The sequence below is a fragment of the Sinohyriopsis cumingii genome, chromosome 1 (assembly GCF_028554795.1).
Source record: "Sinohyriopsis cumingii isolate HCF-2022 chromosome 1, ASM2855479v2, whole genome shotgun sequence".
Taxonomy (NCBI): domain Eukaryota; kingdom Metazoa; phylum Mollusca; class Bivalvia; order Unionida; family Unionidae; genus Sinohyriopsis; species Sinohyriopsis cumingii.
This window is the reverse complement of record NC_142961.1, coordinates 103,875,941-103,894,167: the sequence shown is the minus strand read 5'-3', so window position 1 is coordinate 103,894,167 and position 18,227 is coordinate 103,875,941. Positions and strand designations below refer to the sequence as shown.

General features: G+C 38.8%; 1 protein-coding gene across 4 annotated transcripts in view; it reads left to right on the top strand.

Annotated features, from left to right (window-relative positions):
* Positions 1 to 9,711: 9,711 nt before the first annotated feature.
* Positions 9,712 to 18,227, top strand: part of LOC149807480 (prostaglandin E2 receptor EP3 subtype-like) — a 73,311-nt gene continuing 64,795 nt past the window's right edge. The window contains exon 1 of one of the 4 annotated variants that reach the window (XM_089967061.1): positions 9,712 to 10,285. The gene's annotated coding sequence lies outside the window, so the exon portion shown is untranslated. Of the gene's footprint in view, positions 10,291 to 18,227 lie in introns of all 4 variants that reach the window. The other 3 variants (XM_089967045.1, XM_089967025.1, XM_089967016.1) reach the window with 3 other exon arrangements.

Genomic DNA, 18,227 nt, shown 5'->3' with positions numbered 1-18,227 from the left:
CAGTAGGGAATCTAAGTCTTGCATACTGTAACCTACACTTCAGAGTTTGTCTAGATGTTTCGTCTTCCGCTAAGCAGATTCCACGTAACATATGTTGGTAATCCTTTAACTCGTCTTCCTCATACGTTGCTCTAGGTGAATCTCGAAGTAACCAAAATTACGAACATTTAGTTCATTCACTAACTGAAAGTGTTCAACAAGGTCTGACCACTGAAACAATTTCTGACAAATCAGTCCTCTTATACCATTCAGGTACCAGTGGTTAAAGATCTGGTGACGTTTGACTTGTATTTTGACCAGCTCTCGGTAAATGCGTTCTCTCAACTCCACAGGCAAGCCCAAACTGTTCTCTTGTAAAGTATCCATAAGTATATACACTGTTTTGGAATCCTTGGGTGGTGGCCAGTAGCCTCGTTTACCTTTGTGCCTGATGTAATATCCACTCATAATCAGTCTTCTTATGCTTTGGAACAAAGCACAATTTAAAAACGGATGAATAACTTTGCGTTTGCGTTTCACTTGTATTTTGATCAGTTCTCGGTAAATGCGTTCTCTCAACTCCACAGGCAAAGCACGAATGTTCTCTAGCAAAGTATCCATGAATAGGTCATACTAAATCCTCTTTCTAACACAAGAAATGTACCGTTTGCACAGACATGATTTTACTTCAGTGTCGAATTTAAATCGTTTCGTCACTAATTTACACATTACAATTCGTTCAGAAATTTCCTCTTTCACTAAGCTGACATTGTGTAAAAGATGTTGGTAAGTCTTTAACTCTTCCTCTGGAATTCGATGCAGTAAGTTTACAATGTAGTAGATAGAATCATCAATAGCAAACCAATCCATTTTAAAACGAGGGGGTCGTTGATCAATGTCTGTCCAATGGAACACTTTCAACTGAATCAGTCCTTGTATAGCATTCAGGTACCAGTGATTTAAAAATTGGTGACGTAACGGATGCAATTGTTCTTTACGTTTGACTTGTATTTTGACCAGCTCTCGGTAAATGCGTTCTCTCAACTCCACAGACAAAGCACCAATGTTCTCTTGTAAAGTATCCATTTAAATATGTTGTCCTACTAAGGGTAAGTAATGACAACTGGGAGACCATCGAGCATGTTCCAGGTAGGCTGAATCTTGCGGTTCCCAGTGGTGAAGTGACACACCGCAACTGAAGCACTTGAATTTATCCCCTTCGCCCAAGTAGAAAAATCCGGCTCTGGCTAATTCTTCGGGGGTCGGTCCTCCCAGATACTTAGGCCATTTTCCTTTGAATGATTGAAAACGATCTTTAAAGTTGCAGTATTCCGACAAACGCACAGGAAACGAATATTCGTCTTTCACAGGTTCGTTTCGATGAGGGTTGGGTGACATGGACAGGAGTTTGCTCCGAGCTGGATGACATCCGTAGGGAGGTAGACGTGAAGGTGGACATCTACCTTTAAAACGAAACCCAGTAAAGTGTCCAAGAGGACGAGCGGCATCGCTTTCGCATCCCTCAGGTTTGATACGTACAGCATCACTTTCCATGATAGGGGTAGTGACACTAAAGTTCCCATGATGCTTTACGGCATCGCTAAGGTCACAGCGTACAGCATCGTTCCCATCGCAAGGCTCACAATCGCATTCCACTTCAGAAGCCCCAAACTTGAATTGTGCCTGTCTGAACTTGTTTTGTGTTTCTCTGAAAGTATTCATCTTGTTCGCTTGGTCTTGGTAGTCACAATGAACTATCGATCTTGCCTAGGGTTCCTTTTTATATACAGACCAATACCGACGTGTCCATAGGGTAAGGTGAAATGATTGCGAAGTCGCACTCGCTTCTGGTACACAATTTGATAGACTTTTTCTAAGGGTCGACTGACGATGTGGTGAGTGGGTAAACGTACAGTCTTGTTGGGCTGATAGGTGATCACTTTAAAGTGTTCATCTTCTCTAGACTGCAAGGCTTCTTTCAATACCCCAAAGTTGACCACACGACTGGTACGATAATTCAGAGTCAATCCTTTCACTTTACACTTCGTGTGCACTTCTCCTTGTTTGTCCCGGTATTCGTAACCGTAATTTTTGGGACCACCACTGACGAAACTTAGAATCTTGTCGTCGGGATGCTCGTCTGTCCAGGCTCCAAAACGGTCTCCTTCGATGTCAGGGTGATGTTGACTCGGGTGATGGATGTAAATGCAACTGTCCGTGTCAAAGTACAGGACGCGTTCCCCTAACAGTTCTAAAGCTTCGTACAATTTTAAGCGAGCATGAGCTGTCACGTAAGCCGCAATGATGACATTTCCAAAGGGGTCGTCTTGTACAAAGTCCAGATCTTCTTCGTAATTGACCAAGATCAAATCCTCGCGAACGACGTCCACGTGTTTCATGAATTTGGTTTTGTCGTGAATCATCTGGAAGTAGCGGGAAGGTTCTGTCAAATATTCCGTCTTGGGTAAACACGGTCGTTGTGCCATTTTGCCCCACAAGCAATTTAACATCACTTTGGCAAACGATCGCCTGCCTTCGTTTTTCTCGATGTGGTCTAAAGTGATGCCTTCTTGTTCCCGGTATTTCTCTTGAATGTCTTTTGGTCTTCGGGAGTGTGACACCAGGAAGGACAGCCGCTGGCTTCTTGTTTCAGTTTCAAAAAGACATCCATGTGGTCTGCGAAAATGCCTTTCTGAGTGGGGTCACCCTTGTGGTATTGTTGTGTCTTGGGAAAGTGGCAAATTTCGTACACTTCTAACAGTTGGTATCCCATGTCCAGAGCTTTGAACAATTCTACGCTGACCCACGTCCCCGTCAAGGCCCGTTCTTCCTGGGTGTGCTGACAAGTCTGGTCTTGGTTGCACGTTTCGGCACAAGTACGGCACAAAGGAAACATCAGTTTGCCTTGGCAATGGTGAGGTAAGACGGGATGGTACAAGTCCGTGGGAGGCAAAACTTTACACTTGATCAGACCTTCGTATTGTCGAATGTTTTTCAGGTCGATGTGTTCCGTCAACAATTGTGGGTGCCCTACAGGAAAGCGACAATATTTGCACACGTAGGGATACAGCGAACACACGTCCAAGTATTTGATTTCTTCTCCTTTCTCTTCGTCGGCTTGGTACAGCAAACAGGTGGCATTGGTCCTTCCTCCGTACAAACTATCCCTCGGGTGCAGCGGGTCCATGAACTGGTAACTTTCCACGACACGTTTAAACTCGGGATCAATTTTCAAACGGTGATCGTATTCGTGTTCCCACATTTCCACCACTTGGTATCCTTCCTGTTCTAACTTTAGGCGTCGCTGATAAGTGTCCTGGTACAGGTCTTCCATGGTTCGTTGTAAAAACTGATTTTTAGTGCTACGATCAGGGTAACAGACAGGACATCCGTGAAATAACCAACCGTTAAACTCGTACACGATCTTGGGATTTTCTAAGTCCCAGCCATCGACCGAATGCGTTCCGATGGTCTTTTCACCCCCTCCGTTGCGGGCATGCTGAATCCATTTGTCTTCCTTGTCGCACAAGTAATGTAACCAACGTAGGGCTTTGACCGAGTATTGACGTTTGACAAAGTTGGTCGTTTGAGGACTGATGACAGCCACGGTCTTTTCAGGCATGAATCGTTGGCGGTACACTGAGGAACACGCTTTGGCAATGGTGCAAGCTTCTTTCAAAGGATCGACCCCTCCGTGTTCCATGAACAGTTCTCGAAATTTTCCACAGCAACGCCGTAAAATGTCCACGTCGGAACGACAATACTTTAGCATTTCTTCCTGAAAGTCAAAAGGGTCCGAGGCGTGAGCCTGGTACCAAGCGTAGAAAGCTTTTCGTTGTTCGGTACGCATGTTGTCAGGGTCGTAATAGTGAGCCTCAGGCAAATGGGGTAGAACGGCATGTTGATTGGCTTCCTTATTGAAAAAGTGAGGAAAATAACCTTTAGCCATTTCTGTCATTCCAAACGCTTTAGGCATTCGACTCAAAGGCATGGCCAAGTAACTCATCGAATCTTTAAACTGCACTTGTCCCACTTGCATGAAAATGATTTTGGCTCCGTTCAAAGTGACTTTAGGACGTTCGGTGCCATGTTCTGTATAGTATCTGAGAAGAAACTGTCCATCGTATCCGGAGAAATTGTGAGCCATCACCGTGGCATGACGATGGCAATCTCCGTAACGTTCGACGTCCTCTTGGCTCCATGTCTTGTCGATGGGGTCTAAGACCCATCGGGCAAAATCGTCTAGCGTGTTCGGTCCCCGAAAGATTTTTTCACGTCCTCCAGGAATTTTGCTGCAGTGAGGGCAATAACTCAAGATAGGTTTTTGTATACACTTCTCGCACGCTCGATGAGCCACGCAGAAATTAGGAATGTGAATGCCAGTCTCTTGCATGCATTCGAAATCGAAAAAGATTAAATTGCCTTTCTTCTTCTGTTCATCCTCTTTCTCTGGTTGGGGTTGGTATTTTTGCACGTAGCATTCGTGTTCCAGGTCCACGATGTGGTGACAAATGTGACATTTTTTCTTTCCTCGACATACGTGTGCCTTGACAGTATTGGTACATAGGCCTTGTCCACACGTAGGGCACAGTCTCCGCAGTTGACAAGCGCATTTCTTCTTTGAACCTTGTGTTTTCAAATGTTGTTTGTAACAGGCAGGGCTGACAAACGTGCGCAGACAAGCAGGACAATGCACTGGTTCTTGCCCTTCGCTCAGACAGGGTGGAGAGGCCAAACATCCTGAGCATTTCGATCCACAATGTTTGTGTTGCTCTCGATTGTTATAGCCATAGTCACATTTCTCACAGTAATAACCGTATCCCAGGAATCCGGTGATACTGGTAATGGTATCGAAATGGTCATCGTGATGATAGACATGAATGTATTTTCCGTCCTTAAAGTCTTTCCCTCGAAACAACAGAGGTCCGCGCACTTCTTGAGGGTGCACTTTCAAGGTGTATCGTGGAGCTAAGGCATCTTGCAATTTTTGCATCTCAGGAATGCCACAGGGGGTGTCTTTGGACAGTCCGGCTTGTTGTTTGGCTCGGTCGGATCGTTGAATAGTTTTCCAGGTTCTTTTCCATTCTACCGTGTCGTTCTTGTTGGCATAGGTTCGTCAAACCACGATAGCCCGGGCTAAACACATCTGGTCTTGAGGGTTGTGAATTTGGACGAGGCTACGCTTAATGCTGCGAAGCTCGTTCACCAATAACATCTTTTTGCGTCCAGTCCCTTGAGGAGGAGAGACGTGGGTCATGTCCAGTGTGGAGTTTCCATCGGTGATGTCAAACTGGTCATTGGATTGTTGTACGTGTTGAATTTTGTCCATGACTTTGGAAGCGGTCAATTCTGCTGGGCTGCTAAACTCGATCCAAACAGGGGATTTCAAACCGTCGTGTTTTATGGAAAGTCTCAAGCGATCGTCTTCTTTGGGTTGACATTGTCGCTTGAGTGTGGTGAGCAAAGAATCCCACATCTCTGTGATGAACCCTTCTGCTTTCTCTAACGGTACGTCGGACTTGAAATCTTTAAACTTCACCGTGTATTTGTAAGCCGTGGTTCTAAATTTTCTAGAGGGACGCTTTTCCGTCACTCGAATGGAATAGTAATTTTCAGGGTTGACTAAGGGCGATGAACTTTGTTTAGAGGGTTTGGATTCTGGTTCACTCATGTCCTCTTCAAAATCACTGGCATGAATTTGTGCCAAGACTTCAGCCCTGGTACGAGGCGATAGATCACGTTTCTGCCTCTTACTTTCTTCTTCTTTCTTCTCAAATGAATTGGATCGTTTCATCTTGATAGCAAAACGTCAAATGGCTACAGTTTAAACACCATGGACTAATTTATAGTCATGGCAGACCAGCGTATATAAAAGGGTGTGTGTCTTGTCCTTTCACTATTCATTTCACTCTCAAACCGAGCACAACGATGGAAGAGACTACCCAAATCGAACATTTCATCAAAGCGTTGCGAGGGGTCATTAGAAAATTTTCTTCAGACCAGCCGACGGACTACTCTCCTTCCTTGCAAGATAAAAGTCAAGATACTTGCTATATCTGTCAGAAGAAAGGGCATTGGTCTTCAGAGTGTCCAGACCGTCAAAAAAGAAAAACAGGGGGTAAAAGAGACAAAAGTCAAGATTCCTGTTATTATTGTCAAGAAAAAGGACATTGGTCTCCAGATTGCCCAAAAAAGAAACAAAAGGAGTCAGAAGAAGAGAGGGATTCTTCAGAGGAAGAAGAGGAAGAAAGAAGACAATTCTATTTACAAGAGGCAAAGAAAAAGAAACAGGAGAAGAAAAGAAGGGAAGAAAGTGAGGAGGAAGAGGAGGAAAATACTTTGACAGTGAAGAAATTAAAACAAACAGAGAGAGTGAACAATGAGACAGAAGAAGTCTATGAACTTTTTAAAGTGATTTGTTGTGAATTGTGAATTGGATTGTAAAGATTGATAAAAGAATAAATTAGATATAAAGGTAAGTGTCTGGGTTTTGATTTTAAAATAAGAACGTACACTCACACACTCATACACAGACACGTGCTATAGGGGTAAAATGTTTTTTGGTTTTTTTTGAGTTATTGGCAATTGAAAGTCTATCTCTTTTCGAGAGACGTGGGTGGCCCTGAAAAGGGCCTTTGGTTTTTGGTGTAGGGGTGAGTTTAAGCAATCAACTTTAACTGTCTTAAGCCTCTGCCACGGCCAAGGCCTACTTCTGGACTGCGTACTGTTGATGATGATGATTTGGTTGAATTCACTAAGGGTGGTACGGTAGGCTTAGTTACAGGGTTGGAGTGTTTAGCTCGGGAAGGTCGTATTCTCTTCGGTCGTAATAAAGAAGTCTGATACATTTGTTTCAGACTTCTTAACTCCGCTAAAATGTCTAACAGTACCGTGACCGTTTAATTTTCACACCCTTGTTTCTTTGCTGCTGCTTCTTCTTCTTCTTCTTGTTTTTTTCTTACCTTTTCTTCTTGCTGTTGTTGCTGTAGAAGAAAAGCTTGTTCCGCTTCCTTTTGCTGTCGTATAAATTTCTCAAATTCTTCTTTCTATCTCTGTCTAAAATTTTCCACGTGCGGTAATGAAGAAGGTGACGAAAGTTCCGGAACAAATTCTTGCGAGGTAAGAAAATCCACAAAATCCCAATTTACCTCTTCTGAAAGTAAGTCCGGGTTCCCTTGGGTGGTCTCCACTGCTGGTGCACCCCAATTGATCGTTTTCTGAGTTTCCGTCATGTTGAATAACTGTCGCATGAATTGACTGCGCACAGGCGCTAGCGAACCTATATAGACCACGTGACGTCACAGACTGCTCTCTTCGGATTGGATGCGGGCTGACTGAATTTTGTAACGCGTGTTTGGATTGGTCAATGAACTCAATCCGTTTCAATCCTTCCTCTACCTATAAATAAGCGCAGTTCACTGCATTGATTCACCTGTTCTCGGCGCCTCAGCATGTGGACCGACGTTGAATCTTCCACCCTTGTGTCAACAATGATGTTCAGGACAGACATACCGATGTATGTCCGATCCGAATGGACAGTTGTCCATAGGACCGCCAGCAGCCTATGGATACGTAGGATTTACGTGGAGAGGCAAGGATGCCTCAAAAGAGTGTTAGTGTATGGTCCTACCATTAGACGAAGCCTAAGGACAAGAAGAAGTCACAGATGCCCTTTATGTTAAGGGCATATATAAACCCAAAGGCCCTTTTCAGGGCCACCCACATCTCTCGAAAAGAGATAGACTTTCAATTGCCTACCCCATTTTTTTTATTTTTTTATTTTTAAAAAAATAAAAAAAATAAAAATCGCATGTTAAATTCCCATTGTCGCTATATTGTCCCAGGGTTTTTCGTCCATGTTAAATTCCCATTGTCGCTATATTGTCCCAGGGTTTTTCTCCATGTTAAATTTACATAGTCGCTATATTGTCCCAGGTGTGTTTTTAATGGTAAGTCCCATTGTCGCTATACTATCCCTATTCACTACTCGGGTGAGATAGGATTCCCAGCGTATCGGGGTACACACTTTAGTCATAATTAACTATTATACTTTAGCATACTTTTAGTTAAATACAGTAATTGATTTACATGTATTATTTAGAAGTAAACTGACATTTAAAAAAAAAAAAACTATCAAAGAATCTTAAAATTAGTGATCGCCATCGTTACAGTCTCCTCTGACGCAATGATATGTCTGTCTCGCGAGACTAAAACTGCTATGCCGTAAAGCCATGCTACGCCACTTGAGTCGCGCAGTGCTGGTATGACCAACCCAGAAATAACTCCCTATTTCAAATCTAAATCTAAGGAAATTTGGTTTTTTTTTGTTTGTTTTTTTTGTTTGTTTGTTTTGTTTTTGTTTGGTTTGTTTGTTTGTTTGTTTGTTTGAGGGTGTTTTATATACTTTTGTTGTTTTAAATTTGAAAATAAATAATTTAAAAGTGCTTAAAACAGTTTTCTGAAGGATTCATTACGTTCAGTTCACATCTGAAATGCCTCACTCCTTACATACGAAAATCGCCAGAACTTTTTTGTCTCCCTAATGATATTCATGTATTGTTAGTGCAATAGACACCATGACCTTGCTGCCAAAATATTGCGAATTCATTTTCATTTTCAAGGACATAAATTGATGATCGGTTGTAAGTCATGAACTGCAAACGGGTCAGATGTCTATTTTATTTATCCACTAAAAAGGAAGAAAATAATCGAGCCGGACGTAAATATGATGGACGAGTTGGATGAGTTTAGAATTCCACTCCAATAACAAAACAGCTCATTTTTAAAGGCAGCATAGCTAACCCATGACTAAAATGATACACAGGAGATATACGGAATTAATGTAGACTGTATTGGTTTACGAATGGGAATGTGATGCACACCAATGATATAATATCAATGTATCTGTGCTGTTCTTTTTTAAACCAGATAGTTCTCCAGTGACGCGTATGACTCTCCTGTGAATATTGGTCGAAAAGTATGAGGCGCCGTAGCCGACAAAAGCTGGTTCAATGAGAACGTTGCAGTATAAATTTCGATGTCGTATGTCAAGAAATCCAATATCACGTGTTGGATCAAATTGTCTGTCCTTAAAGTTCCATTTTCTAGATCGAGATTTTAGATTTTATATGTTGAATTATACAGTGGTGGTTTAAAGTTCGATTTCCTATGTCGACGTTTTACAGTGCATATTTTGAATTGCACAGCAGTGTATTAATTTCAATATCATATGTCGAGAATCCCTAATTCACACGTTGTATGTAACTGTCTATGATAAAAGTTCCATTTCATATGGCGAGTATTTAGATGTCATCTGTTGAATTTCACAGCAACGAGAAGCAAGGTCCTTGTTTAAAAATAAAACCGTTCGTTCACGAGAGCCACCTCTAGCGAAGAAATTCATAGTAATTCTCGACCTGTGAATGGTAACTTTCAAACCGTAAATGAGTGAAATGTAATGGCGCATCTTAACTGAATACACGAATGATGTATCTTAATACTCGATATTATTTTGAATTGTTAAAGTGGACATTGTGTAATGTTACTTTTAACACCAACACAACATTTCATCGTATAAAAATAGCAATTCTGACGAGCACAATAAAATGTCCAACCACTGCTGTGTAATTCAACAGTTACGATTTAAAAACTCAACATACGAAATAGAACTTTCAGCACAGTCAATATGATGCAACATGATATATTGAAACTCTCGACATATGTCATTAAAATTTCAACAAACGCCGTTTAATTCAGATACAATCTAAAAACTCGACACTGGACATCGAATTTTCAACCAGTGCTGTGCAATTCAACAGATGAAATCTAAATACTCAACGTATGAAATGGAACTTTCAGCATAGACTGTTTGAGCCAATACGTATGACATTGATATTGCAACCACAGTCGTGTAATTCAAACGACACAATCTAAAGCCTCGACATAGAAAATATAACTTTCAACCACTACTGTTTAATTTAACAAATACAATCTAAAATCTTCACCTAGAAAATGGAACTTTTGGGACAAGCATTTTAATACAACACGTGAAATTGGAATTATGGACATACGACATTAAAATTTCAACGGTAACGTTCTGATTGGACCAGCTTTCGTCCGCCACGGCGCCTCATAGAACAGTCAATTTATTGTGTTAATAGGATTTCAGCAAACAGCACTTGTTTGGCGTATAAAAAGCTTTCCGGTCTTAAACAAAGTTATGTGTGTTATCGCATGCAAGATCCGTGTAAGCCCAGTAAGTGTGATATAGAGGGCCAGGAGTTGAGGCTGTAAACAACAATTCGAGGCAAGGCAAGTCTCTCTCTCTCTCTCTCTCTCTCTCTCTCTCTCTCACACACACACACACACACACACACACACACACGGAAGACGAGATAGCAAAATTACTTTTCCATTATAACAAATTTGTATTCGTTCAAATTTATTGTTAAACCTTCATTAGTCAAGGTATGTTCCAAGAATGGGAAGTGAACATTGTTACAGAAATGTACAGATTTTCTTCCCTGATTTTGTCAAAACAATTCATATAATTTTATGTTGTCCACGTTATCGTTGAATACGTTTATTAACAATTTTCGATCTCCGCTTCATACAGTTTGATACAATTATAAATTCTCTTCAAAGTTGTATTGATTTTTATGTTTACTGAATTAATTACGTCGTGCGATCTAGCTTCAATTAATTTAAAAGTAACAGATGTTACACGATTTTTTGGGGTTGTGTTTGTGTGATTTGTATCGAGTGAAATTGTCATCGACAAAAAACACGTACAACGAATTAAACAAAATTGATACAACTTGTTTTCAAACGTTGATATTGAACATGATGGTGCATATTTTGCACTATAAATTACAACTGGGGGTGGGTGGATGAGGTGGTGTATAGATTCGTAAAGACTTGGCAATTGTCTTGTCACGCACATGAAACGGTCATTACATTGGTATTTCAGAATATAAAAAATTCCATAATTGGGAATCTCGTGTTTAGTACTTCGAAGTGGCATCTCACACCAATTAAACACTTGGGCTAATAAGAAGAATGGTTAACACCATACGGCCAAAGCAAGTTATGTATGCCAACAAGAACAGAACAAATTTGAATCTACACTCAGATCACAAATATAACATATTATATCTACCTAACATATGATATCTAACTTACTGAATAAGGCGATAATTTGGTTTCCTCTTTGTATGCATGCCAACATGTTAGTGCATAAATATGGACCCAGTAAAGGCTTTATTGTTGATTGGTCGGTTGATTTTTTTTAACACAATTCAATTCAACACAATTTTGGCTATATCATACTGAGAAATCGGGAGTGTCTTTCCGGAGGAGATACCGATGCAGCTGCCATGGGCTGTCATGGGCAGGCAGCGAACCCGCAACAACTGGATTACTATTCATACGCTCTACCAAATGAGGTACTGCGTTTCCGTAAAATATTTGTTTGTTTTGTCTTTGTATCTCGCCAGCTGTCTTCTAGTAATTCAATAATTTCGTAATTTGGTACGTTAGGTGCACACCGTGAGTCATGATTGATTAAATATTAGAATAGTCAGCTGTTCCTTTTCAGAAAATAGTATTGATAATACATAGAAACTGTAGTCAAATTTCTCGTTTATACTTTCACGGTACTGCATTTTGTGTCTGCAACCTTTATCACGAGCTTATATCGTAGCCTGAAAACGAAATATTTGTCAAAAGCAAACGTTCCAAATCAGTTCCTACCAAAATGTTAAATCTATACGACCTCATCTTGAAAGCAAAGAAATTATCATTAGTATTCGCGTACTGTAATAATAAACTTTTATTTAGATTAATGTTTCACGATTATGTGTATGTTAGCATGTATTTACTAATTATTGATATTTTATTTGTTCCTTCCTCATCTATCTTAGCTTCATATGTATCATAGACTTTCTGGCATATTTTCCGAAATTATTAACTTAAATTGTTAAATATCGTTCTTTTATATCGATCTATATATTTATAAATTAACTCTCGATATGGATAAAATAAAGATTGATTGATTGATTAGCATCGGATATTTTTAATTATACTCATCTCCAAATATGGGGATAGATATTGGCAATAATACAATATATTACCTAATGTCGGCATGCGGAAAGCATAAAATTTTCAAGACCTGGCCCTTTATTATAAGAATTGTACCAATTCCACTTATAAACAGTTCTTTCAAATATAATCAAATGCTCTCTTAAAATCGATAAAAGCACATAATAATTTCTTATTTCCTAATTTACCTAAGATAATAAGTGCATATACGGATCAAATGGATATGTGATGGAATAGCCTTTCTGGAGACCAGTTGGATTCTGTTCCAGAATGTTCGCTTTAATCTTCAATTTTCAGGACATTGGTCTGAATATAAAATAAGGTTGAATATTTTCACATGGCTTAAATATCAAAATATGCGCTGTTGATTGAATATATGTATTTATAACACCATAAATCCTGCGGCTTTGTTAGTTTTCACATTTTAATTACTATATTAATCTAGCCAAAGTTAAGCTGGCTACCAAGAGTCAATCTATCTACCAAGAGTTAAGCTGGCTACCAAGAGTTAATCTATCTACCAAGAGTTAATCTGGCTACCAAGAGTTAATCTGGCTACTAAGAGTCAATCTATCTACCAAGAGTCAATCTATCTACCAAGAGTTAATCTGGCTACCAAGAGTTAATCTATCTACCAAGAATTAATCTGGCTACCAAGAGTTAATCTGGCTACCAAGAGTCAATCTATCTACCAAGAGTCAATCTATCTACCAAGAGTTAATCTGGCTACCAAGAGTTAATCTGGCTACCAAGAATTAATCTGTCTACCAAGAGTTAATCTGGCAACCAAGAATTAATCTGGCTACCAAGAGTTAATCTATCTACCAAGAATTAATGTGTCTACCAAGAGTTAATCTGGCTATCAAGAGTTAGTCTATCTACCAAGAGTTAATCTGTCTTCCAAGACGTCTTCAGGACGGTTTCGGATCCTTTCCATTCAGATGGTGTAATATATTTTAAAAATGACGAGGCCGAATTTAATTTTTTTTAAAAGGACAAGGCCGAATTTAACATGCATTTGTTCTTAAAGATGTAGTTTTAACATGTATCTGTTGATATGAGAGCAATTTTTGTCAGTTAAATATCGTTTGCTGAGAAAATGAAATGTATAGAGATTTTATGCATAAATTCTTTCTGAATTTTCGAAATATGTTTTTAAAATATTGCTGCTTTAATTTAAGGTCAGATTGAATTTTTAAGAACACATGTTTGCTGAGAAGAATCTTATTATAAAACAATTTTATTTTCAAAACGTTCGCCTTCGACTGAGCTCCGATCGCAAAGATTACATGTAAAACGAATAAGAAAAATACTCATAATGCTGTATTTAAAATGTATTAACTTTTCCACATTCTCCAGACTGCGCCATTTGTTATTTACCCCTTTGGATAGAGTTAATGGGCAACATGTCAGTGGCATCACGTTCGAATCCAGCTGGGGTGTTTACTTTATATTTTTAACTGTGACAATACATTTGCAATTCATAAAAATAAATACTCCCTAATATTTAGGTTTCTTATTTTTGTGAGCTAAGCAAAATTAAACAGATAAAGCAATACTTATCGCAGTGGTCATTTTGTCTCATTTTGTCTCATTATCTGATAATGCAATGTGTATGCAACCTTGTATCATACTTGCAGGTGATTCTATCGTGTCTATACAGGACAGTCAATATATTACATATGTCATTTGGTGAAGTTATACCTTGCTCGTGTATCATGATAATATCTATGTCCAGTATCGCAGTGTCATCCAAAATCACGATCTTCTTGAAACATTTCCAACTTTAAAGATAAATGAGATCCATTTCTTATGTGCTGGAGAATTTTGGCTGAATATTTCTTGAATAAGACTCTTTTTTCAGAAATAGGATCAATAAATTTAGTACTAACATTACCAAAGTTGTTTTCTGAATAGTGCATAACAGGTACATGAAGTGAAATATAATGCGGTTCGTGACTTGGTACTCGTTTAGTCACCATGGGCTGTACGTTACTATCCAAAATGACTGGTGCTCTCTTAATGACTTAGGCTCAGACTGGGATGTACAGCTGAGTTGACACTAAATAAGTACCCAGTCATTTTAGACAGCTGTACTCTTTTTGTGACTCCTGACCTGTACATCCTGTCTAAAAAGACTTGATACTCCTTTAGTGACTCCTGAGCTGTACATCCGGGACTAAAATGAGTGGGTACTCTATGAGAATATTGGACCGTACAGCCCGATCCAAAGTATAATTGTAACTGTAAGAATGAAACCTTACATATATGACCAAAAAAAATACTTTCAAATGGATACAACAAATAATATTGCAATAATGATGAAAAGAAAACTGTTGGAATAAGAACTGTGTCATTTACCATTTCATTAAGTTAAATATGCCCCCCCCCCCCCATGGAATGGATATAAAACTGGACTGTACTCAGTGTATATTGACAAATTAAATTGTATTTATAACATATTTTCCGAAATGGGAGATTTTGGAAACAATCTATCATTACGTTCAATGAACCTAGAAGTAAAGTAGTCCACTCCCTCTTGGAATGTAGTGATTAAATATATCTTAGTACATTCGTTCGGGCAGAGGTTCTACAATTACTTCCTGATGTGTGTATATACTTGTTACAACAACAGGATATAGGCGGCGCTCACCAGATAATATGTACTTTTCAAAGAGTGATGTATGTAAGGTGAAGTAGTTCGCATTTAAAACATGCACAGTGGAGAGAATGTTTGCATACCTCTATGCTACATTAATGTAATGTGGATGATATTTCTTTTGGATATTGTTCTTTTGGAAATTTTACATGATTTAAGCACACTGCTAACTAAAATGACTGCTCCCTTGTGTTAAAAAATCAGTCTGAATTAGTCTAAAGTACACTATACATAGCAGCTATTAAAATAGGGAAAATGAATTTTGCCAGACTAGACAATACCAGCTTCTGAAAGTGCAATGAATGAATTACCAAATATATAAAATGTAAAAAAAGTTATCGGCTCTTTTTTATACAATTGACCTCAAGTTCAGGAAGTGAAAATGACCAAGTAGAGCTAGCACTTTTTTGAAAGGTGCACATTTGAAGTAAGGCCAAGCTGTATACTCTATAACCCATAGTACACCCATCAATCATACACCAAAATAAAGGGAATTAAAGGTTCTTTGCATTATACCTAAGATATACAAGGTCTTTTTTAAATAGCCAGTATAACCAGAGAGGAAAGACGGGGACATTCTTTTTCTTTAAAATCCTAACCCTTATGTAAAATGCGAAACTGTATAGCGCCACCATAGTTTAAACAATGTCATTATAGAGACGGAAGGAAACCTGTTAGCACAACAGGATCAAGTTGTAACAATGTCATTATTAAAAAAAAGTCAGCGGGTTCTTTACCTGCAGGAATAAAATCTTGTAGGAAAACCAGACTATTATTCAATACACGGGCCTTTATTTCTTTTGTTTCGCTACTGGCTTTTCACAACTCACATTCAGACATCTAATTTTGAGGTCAAGGTTATTTAATGACGGATAAATTAGGACAACAGAAATACGATTTGTGCATGGAAAACCATAATGCTGTGTCATCAATAAATTCTGGTTTTATAAACTGATCTTGTTAAATCTACTAATAACAATATGATCTATCAAAAAAAACATTTGCTCCATTGTATGGAACATACGAATTCTGAGGAACTCTATACTGTGTTGAGAGAGAGAGAGAGAGAGAATACGTTCATTTTATATTCGATGAACATGATAGATTCTAGTTTTAAAATCCCCATTTTATTTCAATATACTCTAATTACAGTTCAGTTTAGTATCCATTATATGGTAAATAAATTTGAATAATGGATACTACCGCATTATAGACCAGCCTAAACGTAATGGCTACAATGCGATCAGTGGCGTCGCTGGGGGGGGGGGGGGGGGGTGCGGACCGCACCGGGTGACACCATCTCAGAGGGGTGACACCAAAATGAAAAATTGCAAATTTTACAGAGCACACACTGCTCGGTCTAGTCGGATTTCATAAGCGGATAACCGATCATAGTTAAATACATGACTAGCAGGCACAGTAGTGGCGTCGCTAGGGGGATGCGGGGGGTGCGGACTGCACCGGGTGACACCATCAGAGGGAGTGACACCAAAATGACATTACTAAGGATTCTGTATGGTCTGTTACGGAAGGAGGACCATGGGGATGACACCATGAGCTACCGCACTGGGTGACACCAACCTGTGTGACGCCACTGAATGCGATTGTCATCAACATAAAGGGGCGGAATGGTTTCATAGTTTGTCTGCCATACAAGGGCTACACTCAACCCAACTCCTATTCTCTTACGTGGCTGTATACTATCTTTGTCTGTTGCAGGATATAATACAAAAATCAGAGTTAATACTGTGCAGAATCTGGACTTTCCCCGGAACGAACCAATGCCCTGAAATACTACATATATATATTTTCCCATAAATGTTACATTTCATTTAGGTAGAATGCACTAGACATTATGCCTGTAACATTGCACGATGCGATATAAAACAAAATCTTATTGACATCATCGGCTTTGACAAGATAACATACTGCCACAATAGATAGTAGATATATACGGTTCTTTTTTGAGTAGATATTAAGAAATATTTCGTGATATTTCACTACATCGATAAGACATTCAGAAATCTTGCAATAATTTTGGGACAACGACTTTTACAAACATAGACTTTACATATAATGATTCAGTTTGTGTATTTTGCGAAATTAATGAAGAGAATTTTATTTTCGTTTACACATTTCTTGCTTTGATACAGCGAACATAGCTTCTTTGAGGTACTACAGCGTCACGACAGAAAGCTCCGACTTACTTCAAAGCGTAAGATCATTCAACAAGAGACTTTAACAGTTAAATATTTATTTCCAAGGAATTTGGCTGCGCTTGTTTGTTTGATTTTGCATACAGACGTGATTCTTTTGTGTTGACAGGCTTGCACTCTATTTCATTATCCGCGCCTATCAGTTTTTATTGTCACTTAATTCCGGTTTGTTATCAATACTAATCCATGCCTGATTGCTCCACAGTTTTCTGCCATCATTATAATTGTGATGACAGCTATAAAGTTTACTACTGTATGTAATTAATAGATTTACTTAAAAATGTGTACCATTCATTGTGGAGGATAACAGGTATACAATATTAAATTGATGAAAAAGAATATCGAACGTCAACTGGTCATGTAAAGTTCAGCCACTGAAAATTTGCATGAGTCACGTGGAAAACTAATCAAACAAAACTCATTATGAAAAAGTTAATGCTTTAAGTCAGCCTTTTTTTGTTTGGTGTTCATTTTTCATTTTTATGCATTCTTGACGGCACATATTCATCGACTACATAAATAAATACACTAGGGTCAACAATCTTTACATATTATAATAGTCCATCATTGTAATCATCACCATTAAGTAATGAAAGTTTGACCACCATAACGAGAATCAGCATTCGTTTGATTTGTTTCACCACAATGGCCCAAAATGTATTTTATTGGGGTACTATCAGTAACACGACGGTCACCTGGTAATAATATATGACTATTTAAAGCATCAGTGGTCGCGTGTCCTGAAAAAATGTTTTGATGGAGAGACATTTTGTGGTTATTTACGGTCAAACTGACATTACAGTATTTACAGGTGATTGACCCTTGCCATTTCCTACTAATTCACTACAGGATGTACGTAAAGTACGGGAGTCGTTTTTGTTTGACCTAAATCCCCCTTTTCTATTTTATGTGTGGTGTATCATTTACAATAACTTCCGGTGTAGTCTGTGTTATTGTAGAACTGTACAGGAGAATTACTTGGCGTTTCCTATCTTTCAAACAAACAGTTTTCAATAGAAGAATTAGAACCGGACCAATGGCCAGAGCCAACAACCGAAACGCTCGTTCCCAAACTTGTAACATGAATTGGATTCTGGACGGAACTTAACTGAACCTGGCAGTTGCTTATTTTGCTTTTACTTTCTTCCTTTGGAGCCTGAACTCAATGATCGATCGATTGACACCATTCAATGTTTTACCTAGCAATGTCTCCAAATTGGTTTATTTCTCTCTGAGTATTCCCACTTCAGCTCTCAGATATGCGACAGTTTTAA